The following is a 12633-nucleotide window of genomic DNA, read 5'->3' as shown; positions in this document are numbered from 1 at the left end:
TTAAGGAGGGGGCAAAACGGGTGATTTTACCCTTTGTAACAATATTTACAATAATATGAATGTTCTCGGAGATATCTCTATTTGTTTATAAGCAAAAAATTTCAAGTCGCCCAAAAATTGTGATTTTCGAGTATGAAAAATTTTTTTTTCACATATATGGAAAGTGCAAGTAACGAACTGACTCCATGAATTTCTGGCAACCCGTGGGCCAATCACATAAGAAAGGGCAGACGATATACGGATGTTGGCTCGTCGCGGATTGTTGCTCAACTATATAACACAGTCAAAAAAGCCTTGCACGATAATTTTGAAGACACTTCATATTACCTGTACCATGAGTTTCAAAGTCACGCGTTGTTTTTTCATCAATTTATAATAAGAAATGTAAATTTTTTTTGTTTCCACGGCATTTTGCGTTTTGCGACTGAACAAATAGAGGAAATTGATCTTACGACTGCTTGTTTTATCGAGATTGATGAGACGAACAACTTTTGTTTGAACAGTTTTCATGTATGACCCATAACAAAGACGTTATTTAACAAAATGTGAGGTCTCAAAAGTTAAAACAATCGTTACGAATAAAACGGGACCTAACTTTTTGGGGCATAGGTGAAAATATGTTCTCCGGTCTCTAATGGACCTATAAAAAAATCGGTTAACCTACGTTATTCCAGAATAGAACCTAATTCTATTCTCCTGGACTAGTAGGGCTAAGAGAGAGACACGAATATAGACAAAGAAAGACAAGATGGCATTTGCCATCTTGCATCTAGAAATTACGAAGTTATGACTTCAGATTCATGATCAGCCATTCCAAAACCCCCCAAATGACTAAATTCAGGCCAAACTATTGAGCAGAAAGATATAAGATATAAAACTTGACGTCCACCATAATGGATCCGCCATTTTGAATTACGAAAATTGAATGCCGGGTTCGTAATCAGTGACCTCGAAAACCCCCGAGTACCAATTTTCATCGAAATCGGTGCAGATGAAAAATGCATGACTGAAAGGGATATAGGTGCACCAACTTAAAAATTAGCTAAATGTATGTTAATTCCGTTAAATGAAGTAATAGGAAAATCTCAATTCCATGTTAAAAATTCTTGGGATTCAGCGAATGTAATTAGAGGATTCCACATACCAGCTACACATAGATTGATGTAACGTCACTGTTTACTAATATTCACATACAATCAGTTTTAAGTTGCATATATGATAGATGGAATGAAATTGGAAAACACACTTGATTACCAAAAGAGGAATACTTGAAGGCGGTAGAACTCTGTTTAACATACACATATTTTGTACATAAGAAGGTATTTTACCAACAAATCCAAGGTGTTGCAATGGGGTCTCCCATCAGCCCCGCCATTGCAAATCTAGTCGTGTAAAACTTGAAAACTCCACAATCCAAAGTTTAAACTATAAATTACCTTTTTACAAGAGATATGTCGATGATATTCTTACCACTGTACACACAGACAATGTGACGGACATAGTAAAAAGTTTAACCAATTTCATTCCAATTTCCAATTTACTTTCGAATTACAATCTAACAATAGCAATAGTTTCTTAGATTTAAATATTATCAACATTAACAATGTTCTCAATATTTATGGGCTTAGAAACCCCACTTGGTCTGGGAGATATTTATATTTTACATCACATCACCCTTTAACATATAAAAAAGTGTACTTTCAGGGTTAGTAGACAGAGGTTTCAAATTAGCTGAACTACAATTTGGGGGAAAAAACGTAAAGTTAATTGAGGACACATTCTACGATAATAGCTATCCGAAAAAATTAATCGAAAACATCCCGGCCACCAGAATTGATAAACTTTATAATAGTGGTTCTGTCGCGTACGGCCATGCCGCGGGTCTGACGCAGAACACAGCTGTCTCATTAAGCCTCTCGTCCGACACGGTCTCGCTAGCTCAGCGACGTAAATGTACTACAATGTGAAATAAAGCTAGATCAACATACTGGTGTTCCCTTGGTTCCGTATCCAAAAAATGGCGACGAGGAAAGAAAGGAATCACACAATGCGCATAGTAAAAAGTAAAAATTAAAATTGAAACGGGCAATGAGTGAAGAGTGGACTGAAATCGAGGAGCACGTGGCGACAGGAAAAAACGCGTGGATTTACGCACAGACAAAAGAGACATTAATCCAAGCCTGTCACTATTATAACATCGACGTAGAGCCCTCAACGAACATCGATGAATTACGGGAGATCTTGTCGGAATTTGTGAAAGTGCAAGCAAAGCAAATTAAAAAGAACGAACCAGAGGAGAAAAATAAAATTCCGGGGACATCACGAGTATCAGCAGGGACAATCGGATATACACTGGCTGACGTCATGGCACCCAACATAGGTAAACTTACCGAGTTCGAAGCAGAAAAACAAACCTGGGCCGATATAGAACAAGTCAAATTCTACCTCGAGGCAAATAATATTACCAACGATTCAAAGAAACGGGCAACGCTGTTGACAGCAATTGAAACGAAAAATTACGCGATAATAAAATCTCTCTGCTCGCCAACTGCTCCGAAAGATAAAGAATACAATGATATCCTTGATAAATGTAAATCGCATTTCGGTCAGTGTATAAACGAACTCTTAGCTCGGATCCACTTTCACAAACGAAACCAACAAGAAAATGTAACGCTAAAGGATTTCGTTCGCGAGATAGGAAGATTAGAGGTAGATTGTAAATTCTCAGGTCTTGACAGGAAATTATCAATGCATATCAGGCGGAATACAGAATGAAGAGCTTCAAAGATCCTTATGCCGACGACACGAGGAATCGGTAACGACAACATACCCAGACGGATTATCGCTTGATAAATCCCTAGAAACAGCTAGTAACGCGAAATCGGCGGAACAGCAAAAAAATACTTAATCAACCGGACGCGGAAACGATTAAAAATATTTCGAAAAATAAAACATTCAAACTAAACAAAAAAGACACAAATCAAATACCGTCTCGTGACCCGTGTAACCGCTGCGGGTATTCGAACCATTTGCAAGATAAATGTTTTTATAAAATTGAAAAATGTAGCTTTTGCGACAAGGTCGGGCATCTAATTAGAGTCTGCAAGGCCCGACAACGATCGATAGGCCTTTTCATCATGTGATGCGCGCAAGCGCAGCCGCCATGCTGAATTGGCGGTAATAACAAAAGTTTCGTACTGTTTTGTCCAACAATGGCTGGGAATGGAATAATATCTCCTCATTCATATGAATTATTGGAAAAAACTATTGATGGTGCTTCACTAGTTTACGGCTCTGTGGAAGCACACAGTTGTGAACAATTAAAAAGGTGGTTGAAATGCCATGGGCGATCACAGCAAGGAAAAAAAAGTGTCCTGATTGAGAGGTTAAGTATCAATACTTGTTTACACTGTTGTAAAAAATTAATGGAAATAAATAACAATAATAATTTTCGTTGATTAATGATATTAATCAACTATTAGTATTTGCAATAACATCTCAATTAACAAATAATGACTATTATACTTAATAAAATAAATAATTAAATATTTTGATGATCAACATGACATTTTGAAATGAGTTTAAATTTTAAAGACAACATTACTTTTCAATTCTAAATAAATGAATTAATAAATAAAAAAAAAAGGTAATGTTGACAAAATGTATACAAAGATATTTAAATTTTGTAAATGTGTAATTTTTTTTTTATTTGTCAATATATCATTTGTTATAATTTTATTGCTTAAGGGAGCTTTCCAGTGTGAAATTTTCAAAAAATCGATTTTTTTTTTTTTGCTTTATCGAATAGTATACACTCTTCCGAATATTCCCTGAAATTTTCATGCCGAAATTCAGATTATTTCGGTTACTGTACAGCATTTTTTGGAAGAAGGCAAGGGAGCGCTACAGCTGCCGCGTCGGCCGTCTGCCCGTGCGACTGTTATTTCTATTGTCTCGTTCCTACCTGCACGTACATGAACTTGGCTCGCCAATTGTCGAAAATGTGAATTCGGACTATTGCATAATTTGCCGTTAATTAGCCGTAAATTAGTCGCGCGACTTATTTTTTTGTCGCACTCAATTTTCAAAAAAAAAGCGGATGGCGTGCTAAATTCTTGAAAATCAATCAATCACTGTGTGTGGCAACTAGCCCCAAAGCACGTATTCTGCGGCAAGCAGATAGTAGAAATCGCTACGCAGTGTGCTGTGTGCACCTTCAATGAAGGTTACGACCCAATTTTAAAAATTTTGAAGACGATGGGATGCACGATAGGGCCGAGCGCCGCACATTTCGCCGCTAAGTACAAGAATGCGCGCATCATCCAAGCAAACCGCCAGGCGTCCCTGGATAGCAAAGAGGCGAGGACAGCTCGTCGGACTGAACAATCCATTGAGCACGATCTTTTCGAAGAAGCAGAAGGGATATTGTACGGACCTGGCATCGCTGATTGACCGTAAGTAAACGATTTACCTAAAATTTCCTCACTTGAAACTTTGAACGCGTTTTTCTCGAAACAGCATTTTTCAAAACGGTGTCCAACTTGGAGGGCAGAGTTTTAAAGCTATCGAGTTGAATTTTTTACACAATATTCTTAACGTCATTGTTTATCGTGCTATGGAAGCTTTTTTTTTTTTTTTGACATCTTCCTATTTTTTTGTAAAAAAAACTGCCAAAAAAAATGCTAAAATCGATACTTTTTGTTCAAACCGGCGCCATTTTTGCAAAAAAAAAAAAAAAGAAAAAAGCCTCCATAGCACGAAAGCCAATTATATACCGATCAATAATCTTTTTGTGTTTTTTGTTTCAGATCAAAATTGTGACCCCCAACGTGGACACCACATCCAAGTGCATTTTCTGCAACAATTGTTTCATCATTTTTATAGATATTAATTAATAAATAAATCGATCTTTAAAAAATTGTTTTGTATTCTTCAATACCCAATTAATATACAAAAAAAAAACCAGACCGATTAGATTATTTTTTCTTTAAAAAAAAAAATCGCGAAAAACAGCGATTTTTCGGGCTGTCACACTGGAAAGCTCCCTTAAAGTTCTTTAATTTCTGCTAGATTTCAGTCATTAATTTTGAATCATGTACTGTAGTATTATATATGACAAAAATATTATGCAATAACAGTTAATATGTATTATGTGTACTAAAAGAAATCCATTTTTCAGGGTGAAAAATGCATTACACAATAACATACCCGTTGATCCTAATGTCGACAAGGGAAAGTGGCTGGATATTCTACAGAAATGTGGTCCGAATAAAAAAGTACCACAAATTCAAACAACTAATTACCCTCGAATTTGGCAACCATTTCCCACACAAGATGTGCCCAAGAATTTTAACTATGGTTCCATATATCATTATTTAGTTACGTCATGTATTGATGAAGGTAGCAATGACAGTGATAATGAAAATTTTGAATGCAACAACTGTCCTAAAGATGATTTTAGTACTTCCAAGTCACTAAAACGAGGAAAATTGTACGTTGAGAGCGGCCACGTTTTTGATATTTTTAACGGTGTTACTGCGAATAAAATGTTCTGTATGAAGTGCAAAGTCCACGCATCTTATAAAATAAAAGAAATTCATAGCGTTTCTGTGATGATAGATCCTTTGAATACTCGAGTTATTCACGGTACTTGTGATTGTAAAGCTTCAAGTATGGGTCGCTGCTCGCATGTTGCTGCGTTATTATATATCTTATTAAATTTTGTGGATGATACTGACGAAGATAGTTTACCTTGCACGAGCAAATTATACACCTGGAATCAAGGTCGAAAAAAAAAGAAGCACATAAGGCTGATGAAATGCAGTATAAAAATAAAATTGATATCACAAAACGTAGATCATATGATCCTGGCAGAAGTTTATCCAAGCCGGTGGACAAGCAAAACATTGATTGTTTATTGTCTAATTTACAATCTATAAATGCAAATCAGAAAGTTCCTTCAATGTGGCAACTGATATTACAACCACAATATGATGATTACGACCTGGATAAACCAAGAAAAAGTCCACTTAAAAACATTGGTTTATAGATTAAGGGAGCTTTCCAGTGTGACAGCCCGAAAAATCGCTGTTTTTCGCGATTTTTTTTTTTTTTTTAAGAAAAAATAATCTAATCGGTCTGGTTTTTTTTTTGTATGTTAATTGGGTATTGAAGAATACAAAACAATTTTTTAAAGATCGATTTATTTATTAATTAATATCTATAAAAATGATGAAACAATTGTTGCAGCAAATGCACTTGGATGTGGTGTCCACGTTGTCGGTCACAATTTTGATCCGAAACAAAAAACACATAAAGATTATTGATCGGTGTATAATTGGCTTTCGTGCTATGGAGGCTTTTTTTTTTTTTTTGCAAAAATGGCGCCGGTTTGAACAAAAACTATCGATTTTAGCATTTTTTTTGGCAGTTTTTTTTACAAAAAAATAGGAACATGTCAAAAAAAAAAAAGCTTCCATAGCACGATAAACAATGACGTTAAGAATATTGTGTAAAAAATTCAACTCGATAGCTTTAAAACTCTGCCCTCCAAGTTGGACACCGTTTTGAAAAATGCTGTTTCGAGAAAAACGCGTTCAAAGTTTGAAGTGAGGAAATTTTAGGTAAATCGTTTACTTACGGTCAATCAGCGATGCCAGGTCGATACAATATCCCTTCTGCTTCTTCGAACAGGTCGTGCTCAATGGATTGTTCAGTCCGACGAGCTGTCCTCGCCTCTTTGCTATCCAGGGACGCCCGGCGGTTTGCTTGGGTGATGCGCGCATTCTTGTACTTAGCGGCGAAATCTGCGGCGCTCGGCCCTATCGTGCATCCCATCGTCTCCAAAATTTTTAAAATTGGGTTGTAACCTTCATTGAAGGTGCACACAGCACACTGCGTAGCGATTTCTACTATCTGCTTGCCGCAGAATACGTGCTTTGGGGCTAATTGCCACACACATTGATTGATTGATTTTCAAGAATTTAGCACGCCATCCGCTTTTTTTTTTAAAATTGAGTGCGACAAAAAAATGAGTCGCGCGACTAATTTACGGCTAATTAACGGCAAATTATGCAATAGTCCGAATTCACATTTTCGACAATTGGCGAGCCAAGTTCATGTACGTGCAGGTAGGAACGAGACAATAGAAATAACGGTTGCACGGGCAGCTGTAGCGCTCCGTTGCCTTCTTCCAAAAAATGCTGTACAGTAACCGAAATAATCTGAATTCCGGCATGAAAATTTCAGGGAATATTCGGAAGAGTGTATACTATTCGATAAAGCAAGAAAAAAAATCGATTTTTTGAAAATTTCACACTGGAAAGCTCCCTTAACTACTAATGTGTTGTGACGTGGTATTTCGTACCCCGTCACTTTGTTTAATTATCGCATTCCCCTAGGTGCAGATATCGCTAAAAATAACGAAAGCACGTCTGAGGCCAATACTCCAAAAATGAACGACTAATTATCTTTAAGTTGAATTCTCTTTACTAAGCTAATTGTATGCTATTTTCTAATTCTGTAATGCTCTTCGAGAACCATCTGCGAGACCTTCGCGTCAGGATACCAGGACACTGCCTGACAGGGGTCATGTACCAGCTCAACATCGACCACCACCGACTACAGACGAACGAATACCGCTGAAACCACTCCCGATGGATGCCTATCTAGTTGTCGAACAGGGTCGTGCGTGATGCACAAACAGCACCTCCAACTATTTGAGACTTATCGGCCAGGAGCCGAACCACGAACGAATGCTTCTACCGCTCGGATGCATCGTCAGGCGGCGTACAGGGCTGTGCGTCAAAAACACAACAAGGCCTCCCGTCGACGATACTTATCAGCCTGGAGCTGAACCGACCCTAACATCTACTAAGTCGTTGACTATCCAATAGAAGACGGTTTTCTCTTCACGAACCGTCTTATCGAAGGACTGCGGCGTGGAATAGGCTAATGATATGCTGACCACGTGGATCTGGTGGATCTAGTGTGGGGATCCGGGTTGAGGGCCATCACCACCAGATCGTTCCGGCATGAGGGCTTCGATGAGCGAGGGCCGGGATGCAGCGCCGACGAAATAGCTACAACGGGGAGTACCAGTAAAGCAAGGAGTGAGTTACAGTCTGTCGCAAGTCCAGGAGACCGGTGACGTAACATTGCCGCACACCTCAATATCGCAACACATGAGCAGTACGACCCCCCCCCTCTCACCAACGATACCGCATAGCTGAAGGAAGACATCTCTAACCACCTTCCGACGTCCCGATACCTCGATACCTGTCGTCGAGGGAAAAGAAAAACAAGCGGCGAGGGATTATCGCCGCCTATCCGTGGACCAGGCCACGCGACCTGCTGGTCCAATTAAAATACCGCAAATTTTAGGAAGAATCACGTGACAGCAGCTCGACGAAAATCAGGATCATCGCTCATCTCGTCACTCTACGTTCAGTTACTGATAACAGCAGACGTGCTTTTAGTAACCGCTCTTTTAGTAACTCTACTATCAGTTTTGCATTTGATTAATCTTACATTCAGCTTTCGTGAATCATACTAGTATCCTTGTCATCGCTAATTACCGCTACCTTATCGCATTCTCTCGCACCTGTTATATCTTCTTTTACGTAAGTGAGGTTCCTTTTCTATTTTGTGAAGCCACGAGATTACTTGCAATATATCGTACCTTTACCTTTATCTCTTTCTCTCTTTACCTTGCAGTTGGTCTGCTTGAGCCAATTGGGCTCGTATCTTTTCTCTTTATCTTGCAGTTGGTCTGCTTGAGCCACCTGGGCTCGTACCTTATTCTCTCTTATCTCTTATCTTGTCCCTTTCTCTGTCTGATTGCAAGTAACTTCGCGACTGATTGACTATTACTTACGCTTTGTAGTGACTATCGCTTTATCGTATTATCTTTCTCTTCTGGAATATTTGACTGTCTAATATCGCTGTCTAGCAGCGCGTTCCGTTGAAGGATCAATTTTTATCTTAGCTATTGAGCATTGCTATTTTGTTATATTTTCTCTGATTAGTTATATCTGTCTCTTTACCTATTACCGTTGATTATCGTATCTTAGTGAGTGTACCGCGGGAGCGATCTTACATCGCTGCGCGGTCCCGCTCGTCGTTCATTTGACATTGGAGTATTGTGCCGTATCGCATAACATCTTTTTCATTATTTTCTTCGCTAATATCGCTGATCGTAGTTGTCCGTAGTCTATTTGGTTTGCCGTACGTTGCATATTAATTATCTTGAATATTGTTTGTCTTATCTTGAATCGCCTTTTATCGTACCGAATATTATCTCTCTTACTCTCGCACTTACCGCAAACTATAGACTACGCATTATCTGTTATTCTCTATACTTCATGATAATTTTCTATTTGACCTGTCACTTGAATTTACCTTGTAATTCATAATTCCCTGTCTGCCTATTTTTGATTATTCTGGTAATGTGATAACCATTACAATTGTTGTATTTCGCATGTGTTTATAATCGCTTCTCATATTTTATGATTTATTTACTCACCGCTTAATTTAAGTACAGTATATCTTTTCTGTTCTGCCTATCTATCTTAAAACCGTGTTAATCATTACCTTTAGTATCGCGAGCTTACGCATATTTCCCGCTTATTCGGAAAACGTTCCGTTAATTGTTAACTCTCTCGCTTAACCTTTCTCTGGCTGTAACTATTGTTAATTATCGCATTTATCGTACTTGTATCGCCAACTCTTCAGCTACTTGCTTGTCAGTAAACTTATCGCTTCCTGTTTAATATATTTGATATTATTCCTGCTTCACCTGTTTCTTATTTTATCTATTGGATTCGACTCCGCCCCTCTACCATTATCTTGTCTCTCTGAGCGAACTGTGCAAAACCGTCGTAGAACCTGACCTTACCTTTATCTATTACCTTTACCTTTACCTTCGTCTTTTTCTCTAATTATCTATTTTTGACGCATGTGCGTCCGGCGCCCAACAATCGTATCTTTCTCCCTTAGTATCTCTCTCTATCTAATTATTTAGGTTAGCGACTGCGCCGTAGGGTAACCAATTATCGTTCTATCGTTTTTACCCTCAAAAATCAAAATTGGTTACAGTGTATAATAATAACTATGGACCTATTGACATAACATCGGGAGTTCAAGGTGAAAATGATAAATGGTGGCAATTTCGCAAAATATTAATTACAGCTTCCAAAATTAAACTATTTAGTACAGAGAAAACAAAAGATCAAATCTTTAACCTAGTCAATTCTCATTTGTGGACTAATAAAAAAATCTTGACTGCAGCTATTCACTATGGCCAAGTACATGAAGAAATTGCGCGTCAGAAGTATAAGAATTTCACTTCCAAAAAATTTTCTTATATAGTTGAAGATTCTGGCCTATGGGTCAATTCCAAGTTTCCAGGCTTAGGAGCATCACCTGATGGCTTAGTAACGGATCCTTTGAAGAAAACAAAAGGCGTGTTGGAAATTAAATGTCCAAAAATATGGGAAAAATTTAAGCCAGCTGATTTACATGTACTAACGCCACAGCAACGTAATTCATTCTGCTGTACTTTAGTCAATAATACTACGATGAAGTTAAGACGAACTCACCAGTATTATTATCAAGTACAAACTCAAATGGCGATCACAGAAAGATCGTGGTGTGATCTCGTGATTTGGACTCCACAGGGTTATCACGTAGAAAAAATCTTTTACAATAAAAACTTCATTGAGCCGATACTTGAACATGTTAGTGCTTTTCATCAAAATATTTTGGCTCCTGAATATTTTGAAATGAGGATCCCACGGCGATTAATACCCTTTGACTTATCTACATGAATTACATCTTATGCCAAAGCATTTTAAAGAAGATACATATACATATATTGTTTTTATTATTTATTATCTCTTATTACATAGAAAAAAAGTACATAATTGTTACAAAATATATTAAATAAGTAAAGTATATTTTTGCAATAATATGGTTATATAATAATTACAAAGTTCTTTATAAAAATAGATTATCTATTTAGTGCACGAACGAAATAGATTAATATTGTTATTAAACGAATTAAAAAGTTTATAAAATATGAATTAATAAGTTCATAAAATTATTTCTATTTACAATTTTTTTTTTTCCTTCACTTTTTACGATATAATGGTCCTACTCTTCTTCATCGAAAACTAAAGGTGTTTGAAAATTAACTAAACATGCACAGACAAATATAATTTGTTACATTAAAGTACGCATATTTAACGGCAAAACTGTTTGAAGAAGTCGGAATTTTTTTATACGCCCAATAACATGCTCAACATATATGCGTTGTTTTGCAATTTTTTTTGTTAACATCTCCTCTTGTGGAGTTAAACGATCGCGTCCATTCAAAAATGGAGGAATATTCAAATGTGCTTGCTTTGCTTCAACTATATCGTGAACGGTGAAACCTCGATCTGCAAGTACCACATCTCCAGGTTGCAACAAGTCTGCAATTTTGGATCGCTTAAATATTTCAGGATCTGATATTGAACCCTCGAATACATCAGATACAAAACTAATGCAACCATTTGGAGTGCAGCCAATCAATACTTTAAAAGTCGTATGAGCTTTATAACTTGAATATAAATTACCTTGGTGTTCAAAATTCGTTGGCGATTGACAAAAAAACTCGGCACAATCAACAATAACTCGAATGTTTTTTATAGACCTAAATATTTTTGGTAATGTTTCAGCTATCGTTTTTCTAGATGGAAACATAAATAGCTTTAATTGAGTAGTAAATTCATTATGCAAAAAATAAATCCAAGTTGTACATATTTTTGAGACAAACCCTGTAGAAACATCGAACTTGTAAGCTAAATCTTCTATTAAATATCCCATGCGTAATCTTAATAACACTAGAATTAACTGTTGCATTGATGTCAACTTGTATTTATTACTATTTTCGGAAGATTTATTTTTTGTCTTTCGATTACCCCAATATTCTAAGTTGTCACAAGCTGGACTCAAAAATATATTAAAGAGTCTTGGTGATCGGTCAATTAAGAAAACGTAATTTTAGTTAACGTTTCGACCCGGATATGGGCCCTCCTCAGAACGATTTATTTAAAAAAACTGTCAAAAAACAAAAAAGAAAGGAAAAATAGGATTTTATAATATAAATAATGGTACTAGTAGTAATCGGACATAAATATTGTAGATGTAATATTCTTAGAGCTATTAAATATTGTTGATAGTAAGAACCTTATGATTAATTGTGATAAGGATGTTTTTTGGTGTTATTTACCTTTTTGAGTTAAGTAAGTGTAATAAGATGTAGTCGAATTCACAATTGCAATTGGCGGAAACAGTGTTCTTTTGAGTGACGGTAGACAATGTCAATCTTCCAGTTGTTTTTGTAGGAGTTAAAAGTTGGTAGTCATTTATTTAAAAAAGATTAAAGAACTAAGTTTTTTCACAGTCAATATGTCATAGTGTTAAAAGGTTATTATAGAAAGTCAATTAGCAATGAAATTAATTCACAGGTGTCAATTAGTTAACTTAGTTCTTTAATCTTTTTTAAATAAATGACTACCAACTTTTAACTCCTACAAAAACAACTGGAAGATTGACATTGTCTACCGTCACTCAAAAGAACACTGTTTCCGC

The 12633-nt window shown here is 36.6% G+C and overlaps 1 long non-coding RNA gene across 1 annotated transcript; it reads left to right on the top strand.

Annotated features, from left to right (window-relative positions):
* The first annotated feature begins 3747 nt into the window (after positions 1 to 3747).
* On the top strand, positions 3748 to 4903 carry LOC138190885 (uncharacterized). The gene is made up of 2 exons (XR_011176956.1): positions 3748 to 4454; positions 4809 to 4903. It is a non-coding gene; the product is annotated as an uncharacterized lncRNA (long non-coding RNA).
* The last annotated feature ends 7730 nt before the right edge of the window (positions 4904 to 12633 follow it).

Source organism: Neodiprion pinetum, chromosome 4 (genome assembly GCF_021155775.2).
Source record: "Neodiprion pinetum isolate iyNeoPine1 chromosome 4, iyNeoPine1.2, whole genome shotgun sequence".
Lineage (NCBI taxonomy): Eukaryota > Metazoa > Arthropoda > Insecta > Hymenoptera > Diprionidae > Neodiprion > Neodiprion pinetum.
This window is presented reverse-complemented; position numbering and strand designations above follow the sequence as displayed.